Source organism: Littorina saxatilis, linkage group LG17 (assembly GCF_037325665.1).
Source record: "Littorina saxatilis isolate snail1 linkage group LG17, US_GU_Lsax_2.0, whole genome shotgun sequence".
In the NCBI taxonomy this organism is placed as follows: domain Eukaryota; kingdom Metazoa; phylum Mollusca; class Gastropoda; order Littorinimorpha; family Littorinidae; genus Littorina; species Littorina saxatilis.
Window position 1 is genome coordinate 2611170 of NC_090261.1, and position 13853 is coordinate 2625022.

At 43.4% G+C, this 13853-nt stretch overlaps 1 long non-coding RNA gene across 1 annotated transcript; it reads right to left on the reverse strand.

The window, feature by feature from the left end:
- Window positions 1-459: 459 nt before the first annotated feature.
- Window positions 460-1452, reverse strand: LOC138953610 (uncharacterized). Its single transcript, XR_011451572.1, has 2 exons — window positions 1315-1452; window positions 460-989 (listed from the first exon to the last, which is right to left on the reverse strand). It is a non-coding gene; the product is annotated as an uncharacterized lncRNA (long non-coding RNA).
- Window positions 1453-13853: the final 12401 nt, after the last annotated feature.

Here is a 13853-nt window from a genome sequence, read left to right on the forward strand (position 1 = left end):
ACTACGATGACGTAATTTCACGCACATCATGCGTGTTGTGGTGCAGTGAACGAAGATGGCACAATTGCGGAGACACTTTGCGTGATTCGCGGTTTCCCGGGGTATGCAGCTTGCGTCATTGAGCGAACACCTAAGATTCCTGTTCCGGTCGTTTTGTCACCAATAATGCGAACGTGCGCTCTAATGATCATGCGATACGCATATAGCTGTTGCCGTAAAGCCGGGCCAGTTGCAGGCTGTCAAGGCAAAGTCCTTCTCGTGTAAACGATTTGGGTGACTAACATCTGACCAAGATTTTGCATGGAATATGTAGACCTTTCTTTTTGTCACATACCAAACAACTTGGGTGCTCTTTGCACAGCGGATTGGGGGGTGTTTTTTTATGACTTATTTTTTGAACCGACAAAAGGGGCAATCTTTGAAATTTATTCATCCAATATTCCCACTCTGCACATTCCAGTCACGCACACAAGCTCACGCAAACGTGCCACCATCCATGCTAGGTGCAGACCTAGGCAAACACAAATTACATACGCTAAATTCATTCACAAATACTAACTAACTGTTAACAACTCATTCTACAGGGCCCAAACACACTCTCACACAGTTACTAATCAAATAAAATAAAGACTTAAATCAACGATGGTGGATGCAGACGCACAAACACACAGTTGCCAGCACAACACATCCTGAAGCTTCAGACAGTTTCGTCCAACGACGAGAAGAACGACAAACACAGACATCCTCCAACGACGAGTTGAGCTTGCTGTTCGTCCAGTGGTGACGAACCACTCAAGGTTACCTCAACCTTACACTAATGAAACACATTCCTCGACGATGCGGCGGCGGCGTGCCACCCGCAAGACGCTGCATCCCCGCAGCAGGAGACTGGCACCACTGCCAGCCAAGCTCCAGCCCTCCAACGACGAGCCATGGAGTTGGCGAGACCCACGTAAAGACAGGGAAACGACAGGAAGAAGAAAGAAAGCCTGGAACGGTACTAAATAATTGTCAGTTCCAACATAACACCGACGTTTAACAATTAACCCTTTTTCTACAAAAACCTACGTTCCATACATGTCTTAATCATTTCAGCAAAGTTTACAAAACAGGTTTTTACAATTTATCTAAGCATAAAAAGCATTGCTTATGAAACAATCATGAACTTTCGCAAATTATCCCAAAACTTCTTGCTGACCAAAACGCATGAAAGATAAGCGGAAATTAACGTTAAAATTTAAATACGAACAACCAAGAAAATTACCAGCAAAACAATCACTTCTTCCTAAATTCCTAAATCAAAATCTAACTCACCCAACGGCTTATGAACCCTGTTACAAACACGTCCGTCTACGACGAAGTACTGGTGTGGTCTGCGCACAGGCAGGTAAATTTCAATGCCTCAACAACTCCCCACCCGATCAAGAAAAACGTATAACACGTGAAGCGGGATACACGAGGAGAACGACAAGTCTGTCCCCCAAGAACACTATTTCAAAAAGAAACTGATCGTTCACCTTTGCTAGGTGAGATCCGTGCACCTTGCTTCGCACTCACAAATTACAGGTAAACGTCTGCTTCTAATGAAAGCTGTAGTCTATTTACAAAATGAACCAACACCTTCTGTGACGGACCGTGACACACATGAAGCAGTCATGATGTTGATGTTTGGTATGTGTCCAAGTGGAAGGTCCTTCTTTTCCCACCTTTCAAACATTGAAACATCTGTGGTCATCTAAGGGGTAGGACTGTGCCTTTAAGCAGAGGAATAAGGAAAAGAAGGAAAAGAAGACGAAGAAGAAGGGGAGACATCTGCTGTAAGGACTAACATACTGACAGGCTGACATACTGACAGACTAACATACTGAGATGCTGACAAGCAAGGCACGCATGACGGACACACTGCACTGTGGAACGCCGGGCATGGTTACGCAATGTACACTGGGGCACACACACACACACACACACACACACACACACACACACACACACACACACACACACACACACACACACACACACACACACACACACAAACCACCACTTGATCAGTCCACAAAGGTAACGGCGCAGTTTATATTGTCCATTATACTTTTAAAGCCTGCGTACCTGACTGTTAAAAAAAAACACCAGCAAGATATAAACGCGCTGTGAATAACAAAAACAAGTCGCGTAAGGCGAAATTACTACATTTAGACAAGCTGTGGAACTCACAGAATGAAACTGAACGTAGTCCGCCGCTAGTGCAAAAGGCAGTGAAAGTGACGAGCCTGTTTGGCGCGGCAGCGGTTGCGCTGTGCTTCATAGCACGCTTTACTGTACCTCTCTTCGTTTTAACTTTCTGAGCGTGTTTTTAATCCAAACATATCATATCTATATGTTTTTGGAATCAGGAACCGACAAGGAATAAGATGAAATAGTTTTTAAATCGATTTCGGAAATTTAATTTTGATCATAATTTTTATATTTTTAATTTTCAGAGATTGTTTTTAATTTAAATATAACATATGTATATGTTTTTGGAATCAGAAAATGACGAAGAATAAGATGAAATTGTTTTTGGATCGTTTAATAAAAAAATAATTTTAATTACAAGTTTCCGATTTTTAATGACCAAACTCACTCATTAGTTTTTAAGCCACCAAGCTGAAATGCAATACCAAACCCCGGCCTTTGTCGAAGATTGCTTTGCCAAAATTTCAATCAATTTAATTGAAAAATGAGGGTGTGACAGTGCCGCCTCAACTTTTACAAACAGCCGGATATGACGTCATCAAAGTTATTTATCGAAAAACTGAAAAAAAAATCCGGGGATATCATACCCAGGAACTCTCATGTCACATTTCATAAAGATCGGTCCAGTAGTTTAGTCTGAATCGCTCTACACACACACACAGACACACACAGACACACACCGCACAGACACACACAGAAACACACACACATACACCACGACCCTCGTCTCGATTCCCCCCTCTATGTTAAAACATTTAGTCAAAACTTGACTAAATTTAAAAATCAAATGTATTAAAACTTAAAGAATAAAGTTTGAGTGTTTTCATCAGACAACCCTTGATCAAGTACAGAAACTACAAAGATCGCAGCACAATTACACTTGTATGTTTCAGTCGGTCTGTTCTCGGCGTCATGTCACACTCGACAGGGCTTGAATGAGCCCAGCTGAAACATCAAACCAAAAAAAGAACCACTCCAGAAATCAAGCTCTGTTCAAGTTTTCAAACAACTAAAATGTCTAGCTCGATCTCTTCAGTACAGAAGTTCAATTCAGTTCAGTTTCTGCGGGGCAGCATATTTATGTTACTATCTCCCTACCCTCACGTCAGCAAATGACAAACCCAATATCATCAGGTATTCAGATATACCCCAGGCAACAGACATTATAATGCGAGTATGTCTGGAAGTGTAAACAATGACTCCTACCTAAACAACGGTGCCTGAGATACACCGTAACTTGGATACACCCCACACTTGTGACAGATGAGACCATAAACATTATACGTCTTGATCATAATGGTAGATCCTGCCCTGCCCACTAAATCATACAGACATGAACTTCAGCGAGATCAAAACCCCAACCAGAAATCTGGCTCAAATAAAGTGAAGAGGAAATGAAGCCTCCTTGACTCCTAGCAGGCCATAACAATCATCCAGGTGGTCATTGCGGAGTGAAGGATGTGGAGCACAAAGCCCCCAAAGCGTTCCTTTCTCTCCTTTCTCTCCTTTCTCTCACACACGGCCAGCACCGCGCGTCACGCGGACAGACGCACCAGCCACGCTGGACACGCCAACACAGGCCCGCTGCTGTCACGCCGAGAACTCGGCTCGTGATGCCCGGAACGCCAGGAGAGGGTCCGTGTGATGCGGGGCACGCCGGGAGATGGATGTCAATGTGCTACAGTCAAGAGTCAGGGGCGCGCGCAATGCTTGTAGCGAATGAGGACACAATCATTTGCACGTGCCGGACCCCGCGTCATGACTGTGAATCCTGACACAAGTGCATCCTCTGTCTTTGGACTCGTGTAAGCTTGGTGCTTATTCCAGGCTAAGAATATTATAACTTCTCTTGTTTTCATAAATCAGAAGTTTGGAAGAAGGTTGAAATAGTGTTGTCAAGAAATGCAACAAAAATATGAGTCCAAAGAAACACCTTTAAATTCCATGGGATTTTTCGAACAAATACCAACAACGACGACAACAGCCAAGCTAAGAACCACCACCAAACTCACAGCATGAATATGTGCCAGAGTTTAAAGCGCTTTGAAAACCCCCAATATTAGAAGCAGGTCTGAAGAAAGGTTAAACATTCACACTGATTTCAAAGAAATTGTGAGGTGACCATATCAAACGAATTTGCATTAAACAGGAAGTATATATTATATTTTAGGCGCACAATCGCAGCATCATACTCATTGTCATATTCTCCCCAGGCCAGTGTGGTCTGAGGCACTAGCAGAAGACAATGGCTACGTGTTGCTGGTGCCGGGCTATACCTGCAGCTAACACGGACACTGTGTATTGCGATGTCTGTCCACAGTCATAGGTCAGGCTCATTAACAACACGTGTTGCCAGCACCAGAGCACCAGCACCAGAGCACCGCGTAAGCAAATACTGCATCGTCTGCACCATGCACAGTGTTCCCACTGGCTTAAAGCTGTCAGGTACTGAGATGGACAAACTCTCGGACAGGCCGACAGTTAGAGATGGAGACATATAGCATAGCACCCATTAGCAACTCACTCAAAGTAGCTACGACTAAGACAGTGACACAAACATCTTCTTTCAACTCTGTAGAGTCCGACCTTACACATCAGCCGATATAATAAACCCCACTGTGTTCATGGATTAATGACAACTGTACACTAGCTACGAAAAGATGACACCCAGCTGCTGTGAACTGGTTAAAAGTCTTCACCACACAAACTCCATGGATTAAGTGTTATATCAGTACTCGTTGCAAGGCACTTCTCATCAGTGAAAACATTTGTTCTATATATGTTAAAACAACAACAACAACAAGAAAACCTTGCATAACAAGCGTCATTTTAAGATTCATGATGTTGCTCGTGCAACTATCAAGCTAAGCCGCTTTTTTGGGTTAACAGAACGCACAGCAACTTTCTATCAATATTTCGCAAAGCAAGGGTTACATCTCTATGTAAAAACGTTAATAACAAGCGCCGTATTGCAAGAATTCGAACAGTTTTGAAAGCTGTAAGCACTTAGCATGTTTCCATTGGTCACATTATTTTTTAATGAAAAACTAACAGGTGATTGTAGGCACAACCGAGAGCGATGATTGTGCGACCGTTCTTCGCCCCTCAAGTTTAGCGATCCATTTCAAGCCGTATCTGCACGCTTGGTTGCACATCTGAGTCGTCAGCTACGTCCCCCACCACCAATTCCCTACCGGTCCTCCAAATCCTCACCACTCCCCACTACGCCCCCCACCTTCCTTCTCCCCCCCTCCCCTTCACAGTTTTATTATGGGGGCGAGGACGCCCCCATTCTATACGGATAGTTTCGAGGTTGACCATGGGCAGCGCCATTTTGTTGTGAAATACGTCATCAGTTTGTGTACACAGGAAGTTGTGACATCCGTCACCCTATGGGAGGGGTGACGTCAAAATTGTTCATCTGTAGAAAGTTGTGAAATCCGTCACCCTATGGGAGGGGTGACGTCAAAATTGGTCATCACAGAGTTTGTGTAACACAGGAAGTTGTGAAATACGTCACCCTATGGGAGGGGTGACGTCAAAATTGTTCAACAAAAACATGATATGTCGCATTGTGCAGGGTCAACTGCAACAAACTCAAACCGAGCCATTCATACCTAGCTGTATTTGAGTGACTTATATACCCGACATTTTTATTTCTTATTTTTAGCACAGGTGTAGGAAAAATCATGAACCAAAATGTTATTTATTTTCTAATTTAACATTTTTTTTACAAATATGACCATGGTCTTTTAAACATACAGTGACATTAAACATTGTTATGTTAAAAAAAAGAAAAAAGAAAAAAAGCTTTTGTGCACAAATCAGAAAATACATTGTACATTTTACCTACAGGCCAAACCGTGAGTGTCTGTGGCAAAGCCCGACCCAGGAAATTGCACTGATTTTATATTTAGATCAGAGAGAAATTGTCAAGAACAGGCGCTTGCATTTGGATGTGTCCAATGATAGTAGGTTTGGTTGTGATCAATCAGAATAATGTAGGAATAAAAATGTATGACAGTTTAGTATGATGACATGTAATTCACATATGCTGAAATATGATATTATACATCATGTAATATTATTATGGCTGTTGCCATGACCATGAAACCCAACAAAGGTTTAATGTAATGTAATTCAAAATACCAAAACCGAGCACCTATTAATCTCGTCTTTGCGCGTGAAGATTGAGGCCGTCTGCCAGTAGCGGTTAGGTCATACAGTGGAACCCCTCTCTAGCGACCTTTAAAATGTTGACAAAAATCGGTCCTTGTGGAGGAGGGTCCTTACAGAGGGAGGGGGCGGAGTCAGGGGGCCACAAAGAAAGTCAGATTTAAAAAAAAAAAGAAAACAGAGAAGTTTGAGTTGCTGACGACCGTTCTCTCTGAAAGCAAACTGCTTCGATTTCATGTTTGTCCTTGGTGTCCACCAGTTCTGGTGCATGTACTACCCTGGCCAAGTTTCCTCTCAAGACATCAAAGAGACCGCCCCAGTATACTCTACAGCCTCTGGGCGAACCACCTCTCATAGCTAAAACTGGGTCAATGACCCCTGGGAAGAAGGTCAGTGTCTATAAAAATTTTACTCCTAGGCCTGCGGCCAGGGGGGGGGGGGGAGTATACCGGTACCATTTGAGAATCAGACCAAATGAGAATTGAACCATTTGAGAACATCCTTTTTTTTTCAATCACTACATCGAAGGCCTGCGGCCCGGGGTTCACATGGGTTGGTTTGTTTGTTTGTTTCAAACCCACACCCATATACACACATTTCCCATTTAAACCATTTGTCGGCCCCCTGTCGATATTTATCGACTAAGTTCCTTGTCTTATCTCATCTGGAAGGGTTGGTTCAGCAGCTGCCTAGCGGTTTAAAGCCAATCTCATTACCCCCACACCGCTCTTGTCGGCTTGTAAAACATCGATTCAATTTCTAATCACCCGGACCTTGTCGTAACTCACAAAACGAACGGCAGGCTTTATGTCGGCTTAAATATTAATCTGGCATTAAGTGTGGGAACTCTCTGGAAGCAGCAACGAAGCAGCGAAGTCTTTGATTGGACACGGGTTCTCCAAAACCATACGCATACTCGGAGGACTTTCTCGTTCGACGTGACTCGTCTGATTAACCTCACGGAGAAGAGTACCCGAGTGCGCGGCCTCTTCATCTGACAAGCGAACTCAATGTGCTCCTATCTAAGGATTAAAGTTTTAGTTGGGCGAGATGCTTGACGTCTTTTGAATGAGCTGCTAAGCGCCAGTGTGCGATGAATCCCGTGCATTATTGATTGAACCTTGTGAGGATGTAATGACGTCCGGACAAAACCATTCAAAAACGATTTGTTCGCTTCAGTAATGCTCTGAATGGTTGAAAGGCTGGACGGAAAAGTTGCGTCAAATAATTTGCTTGCTGTATTTACTTGTACAGAAGTATAGATGATTGATGCGCCTTAGTGATATAAATAATGATGAAACCCCTGAAGTCTTTGCTTGTCATAATGGACACCCGGGAGAGGTCACACAGATCGGGTTGCTCAATGGCATTATCTTCCATCCTTCACTGACACAAATCGATACGTGCATTTCTTTCTTTCTTTCTTTGGTGTTTAACGTCGTTTTCAACCACGAAGGTTATATCGCGACGGGGAAAGGGGGGAGATGGGATAGAGCCACTTGTCAATTGTTTCTTGTTCACAAAAGCACTAATCCAAAAAAATTTTCCAGGGGCTTGCAACGTAGTACAATGTATTACCTTACTGGGAGAATGCAAGTTTCCAGTATATTTAACATTTCTTACATACTGCTTGACTAAAATCTTTACAAAAATTGACTATATTCTATACAAGAAACACTTAACAAGGGTAAATGGAGAAACAGAATCCCTTAGTCGCCTTTTACGACATGCTGGGGAGCATCGGGTAAATTCTTCCCCCTAGCCCGTGGGGGGTGATACATGCATTAAGTGCAACAGTTCCTTGAATAATATTGAACATAACTTATCCATTGGCCCCTTGTACATAATAGCCTCATTTCTGCCAATCCATGAACAGTTAGCCTACTTCATAGTTCATGAAGCTGAAAAGTAAGTGAAGTCGCTAAAATCGGAAACGGGACAATTCAAAGAAAAAAAGCTGCCTTCATCTTACTTTTACCCTGCAACAGTGCACCAATTAGGGTGCAACAAACACTCAACACACTCAGCACCCGACAACATGCACTCGCCCGCTACATGCACCCGAGCCCCGTGTTGTCTTTCACAGGCTTAGGCCCCGCGAGGTCCGCATGCCACCCGTCAGCAGACGACACGGGGCTGGGATGCCTCCAGTTCAACTCACCCCCTTACTCATTACCACAGCCGTTTTCTAACCACCCCGCGAACTCCACGAATCCTTCAGCTTCAAAGACCCGAGACCCCCGGTTTAACTTGGCCACCATTTCTGCCTGTCTTTCCCCCGTCACTTTACACCCATACAATACCGGAGGGTTTCGCTAAAATTCATGGCATATCATCGTTTGTTGCGCGGGTCGGTCGCGAAGTACAGAATGTAGGTAAGTAATCCCCTATACTTACTGGCGCTTACGTGAGATTCTCCGTGACGAAGAAAATAGGGTAAACGGGGCTAAAGAAGGAGGATGGGATGCTTCTGAGTAAACGTACTACATGCATGAATGAATGCTTGCTTTCTGACTCATAATGCTCTCCCTTTTAACCTCTGTTACAGCTCGTGCTCAAAATAGGAGTGGAATATAGGCTTCAAGATGAGTAAAATTATCGGAAGCCAGACATACTATTTTCAAAGATTGTTTGCTGAAGGTGAATACTGTTGTCTTGCTTTATAAATCACTATTTCTATTTGTTCGAGTAAGAAATCGCAGCTGAATTGCAAAATAAAAAACTTCTGCCTGCGTTTGAATTACACAATACAAAAAGGGGAAAATTCCTTTACCGAAGTGGATAACTTAAACCCTAACCATTTGTCATGAATCTTGAAGATGTTCAGTGCGTTTTTGACAACCAAGTTTTAGGACACCATGAGTCATCTTTGAGTCACCGTATTTTTCCTCCTTTTTTCTATTTTTATCCTCGTAAAGAGCGTTAACTTTTATCACTTAATAACAAACAACATTGTTTATAGCTCAGGACAGAAAAACACATTCTGAAGAGGAGCCCCTTTAATCCAAAGTGAAAAAGTGTTGCTAAGCAGCTGCAGAAACATCGCAGTAATGAAGTAAAAATGGCGATCATGCTGAACATCCTTTTAAAACGCGCGCCTTTCGTGACAAGAAAAGTCTCCGCATTCCACGCTGCATTTTCGAACTAGCGCTTTAGCCCGCATCAGGATTTCCATGATTTCGACTACATTCTCTAAACTCTCCTACCACCCCTCGTATGCATTTCTACGATTCTTGCTTACGGTCTTAGTGATGTCGACAATACGCAGGGTAATCGTTTATGCTTGTTATATTGCAAGTTACGATTCAGAGTCAGTTTATGTTTGCAGTTCCACATGCATTTGTTTTTGATTATGTCGTGAAACGTGAAGCGATGTCATGATGGGAGCAAATGCCACATGTGAGAGCAAGAAACAACACATTTTCCCAGGGAACAAAGGTATAGCATTTGAGCATAGGAACACAAATTGTTCTAATGCTCAACTGAGGGCTTCGATTTAAAAAAAAAAAAAAGTCGCGTAAGGCGAAAATACAACATTTAGTCAAGCTGTCGAACTCACAGAATGAAACTGAACGCAATGCAATTTTTCAGCAAGACCGTATACTCGTAGCATCGTCAGTCCACCGCTCATGGCAAAGGCAGTGACATTGACAAGAAGAGCGGGGTAGTAGTTGCGCTGAGAAGGATAGCACGCTTTTCTGTACCTCTCTTCGTTTTAACTTTCTGAGCGTGTTTTTAATCCAAACATATCATATCTATATGTTTTTGGAATCAAGAACCGACAAGGAATAAGATGAAAGTGTTTTTAAATTGATTTCGAAAATTTAATTTTGATCATAATTTTTATATTTTTAATTTTCAGAGCTTGTTTTTAATCCAAATATTCAATGCTCACATGAACCGAAAGTTCAAGCTGGCGCCATCACCAACCTGTGCCTGCGGTCAAGAGGACCAAACAGCGGAACACATCTTACAGCGATGTCCCTTACTAGATGAGGAACGAAAAGAAGTGTGGCCGTCACCAACTCCCTTGCAGACCAAACTATACGGCAGTCGACAGGAGTTGGAGAAAACGACAACATTTATCACCAGTGCTGGACTGATTGTGTAACCTCTGCGAACGCCAAGAAGAAGAAGAAGAAGAATCCGAATATAACATATTTATATGTTTTTGGAATCAGAAAATGATGAAGAATAAGATAAACGTAAATTTGGATCGTTTTATAAATTTTTATTTTTTTTTACAATTTTCAGATTTGTAATGACCAAAGTCATTAATTAATTTTTAAGCCACCAAGCTGAAATGCAATACCGAAGTCCGGCCTTCGTCGAAGATTGCTTGGCCAAAATGTCAATCAATTTGATTGAAAATTGAGGGTGTGACAGTGCCGCCTCAACTTTTACAAAAAGCCGGATATGACGTCATCAAAGGTATTTATCGAAAAAAAGAAAAAATGTCCGGGGATATCATTCCCAGAAACTCTCATGTAAAATTTCATAAAGATCGGTCCAGTAGTTTGGTCTGAATCGCTCTACACACACACACACGCACAGACACACACAGACACACAGACACACACACACACACACACACACACACACACACGCACAGACACACACACACACACACACCACGACCCTCGTCTCGATTCCCCCTCTATGTTAAAACATTTAGTCAAAACTTGACTAAATGTAAAAAGAAGTTTTACATCAAATGTTAGGATCTGATGAGCAAAACCAAAACTTTGATTTGGGCTTTGGGATAAGTGCTTGATTTGAGAATATACACCAAACCCATGGACATTCAAACTAGAGGAACCCGAGACCCCCACATGCATGGACCCTCTCAGCGGAATTGTAAGCGGGTCCAAAGAGTCCAAGGGCCCCAACCCCCCGTGTAAGCCTACGTGTGATCACGCATCATGTGTTAGCAAGTGTCTATTTTCATTGGAAAATTCCTGGAGGACATTTTAACCTTTGCCGGACGCAGCTACATCTGCATCGGCTTCAGCCTCTTTTCTGGTGTCGTTCCCACATGACAGTGGCATTGGTACTTGCACTGTAGACTTTTCTGGTGTCGTTCCCACATGACAGTGGCATTGGTACTTGCACTGTAGACTTTTCTGGTGTCGTTCCCACATGACAGTGGCATTGGTACTTGCACTGTAGACTTTTCTGGTGTCGTTCCCACATGACAGTGGCATTGGTACTTGCACTGTAGACTTTTCTGGTGTCGTTCCCACATGACAGTGGCATTGGTACTTGCACTGTAGACTGAGCTGACGACTACAGTCTGACAAGAGTATCTACAGTACGCATGATAACGGAAATTTACTGCGTCCCAGGACCCGTTCTTTTAAGGTTTAGTGCGTCTCGGAACCCCCTCTACGAATTTCGTACGTGTTTTCGGCTACCAGTGCGTATCGGACGCAGGGACGCACAGTTTGGTCAGCCATGTAAAGCCTTTGTTGAGCATAAAGAAAAAAGCCATTATAATTTGAGTTCCGGATAAAGGTGTGATCCGGGCATCGCCACACAAGCCCTGCGACCACTGCACAGTGACAGCAGCACGTGCACAAAGCCCCGCTCTCCATCACTGCTTTCTGTGTTCGCGGCAAAACGCACCGGGGCAAGGAGGCCAAGAATGTCGGCTTGTCGCTGGCGGCAGCCAAGCTCTATGTTACGGATTGTTCGCACGATTAGTGCGCATAACTGCCGTGCTACTAGCATTTCAGCAGCTCCAAGCAGCTTTTCATCTTATTTATTGGCTATGTCAGGAACACGGGACTCAACAAGCCGTGGCCCCGGGGAATGCCTTGTGTGAGTGAGATGGGAGAGGAAGGCAGAAGAAGTAGGAAGAAGGCACGGTGACTTTGTGGAGAACAAGGGTACGGTGGCTGCCGCAGCTGCTGCTGATGTACCTGCTGTAGAGAATCGAAGAGCGGAACTGGTAGAGAGCAGTAACAAAACTGGGAAGTGACCTGGCTAGAGAAACACTGTGACAAACCTGTGATAGGAAACCGACAACTGAATGACAGACGACTTTCAGAAATAACCCCGTCGGGTTTGCATGGGTTGTGAAAGAGTGAATGCCCTTGCTTTTCCTCTGACAAATAATTTCACATGTGCTCCTGTCCGCGTGTTTCCGACACACCCCTCGCTAGTGATTGGCCCCTCCAATGTTTGTCCGAGTAAAAAGCAAGAGCATTCACTCTTTTAGTTATTTTCGTCAGTTATTCTAAGATTGGCACTGGGGACCAATAAAGTAGTTGAAAGAGAACTGGATACAGTGTTTGTTTGGTAGACAAGTAACGAACCAGACACGACACTGGCCCCAGAGCCTTTGACAGACCTGCATCAGAACAAAGACAGAACTGGTACGAGGCATTGACTGACGGAACAGTTACAACATGGACAAGGTCTAGCTAAGGAGATTTTAGGACGAACTAAGACGGAACATAGCTGAGGACTGGGCAGAATAACTGATCCGTTAGTTTACAACTAAACTAGTGGAACAGGAATCTTTAGCGGATCAGTACAAGTAGCCGGGCATAAAATAGGGTCAAGCAGATGCACCTAAAGGACAACACTATTTAATGCCTGACTTTCACTATCAAAGGCTCCCAATAATACGGGCTTCCATAAAAAAGTTTGAATAATTGCAGTCTTTGTCTGCGATAAAGATTATACAAAATGAGCATACCTGACAATGAGACACACAGCATTTGTTTTTTAAATTTAATTTTTTCATATAGACGCATGTTTACAAATATACATTGGCAATGTTACCTGCAAGTACAAAACAAACAAACCAGGGGAAGGGGGAAAAGCAGACGGTGGTATCACGGGTTGATATTGATGTTGTTATTATAATGTATTATTATTGTTTTTGGTGTGTGCATGTGTGTACGTTGAAGGCAAACCTGACGCAGACAAATTCTCTTGGCCATCGCGTAGTACAATAGTAGCTGAGTAAGCGTTATTTTGGCCATCGCGTAGTACAATCGTAGCTGAGTAAGCGTTATCTTGGCCATCGCGTAGTACAATAGTAGCTGAGTAAGCGGTATTTTGCAGGGTAAGCAATAAGTAGCGGGCAGTAATTAGTGCACAGCCGCGTGTGTATAGTAAGGCATTTCCTAATACGCTATAGCCGTGTGATACCTGGCGATAGGTGCCACGATGCTGGACCCTGTGACGTCAATCTCCAAAAATGGGAAGACGGCACAGGGCCCAAGCTTACTTAATCTAGGGAGATAGGGAAGACAAAGGACTGACTGCAGAGAATTCTTGGAGGACGGAGCTATAGACCAGACCAGAGGAAATAGAGCTCGGGAAATAGAGTATAGGAGTGTCGACCAGCAGAGAAGAAATACAAGTTACTACTTAGAATAAGTTAGCATAGAGACAAGTGATAGGATACGACAGTTGAAGTACAGTGCCAA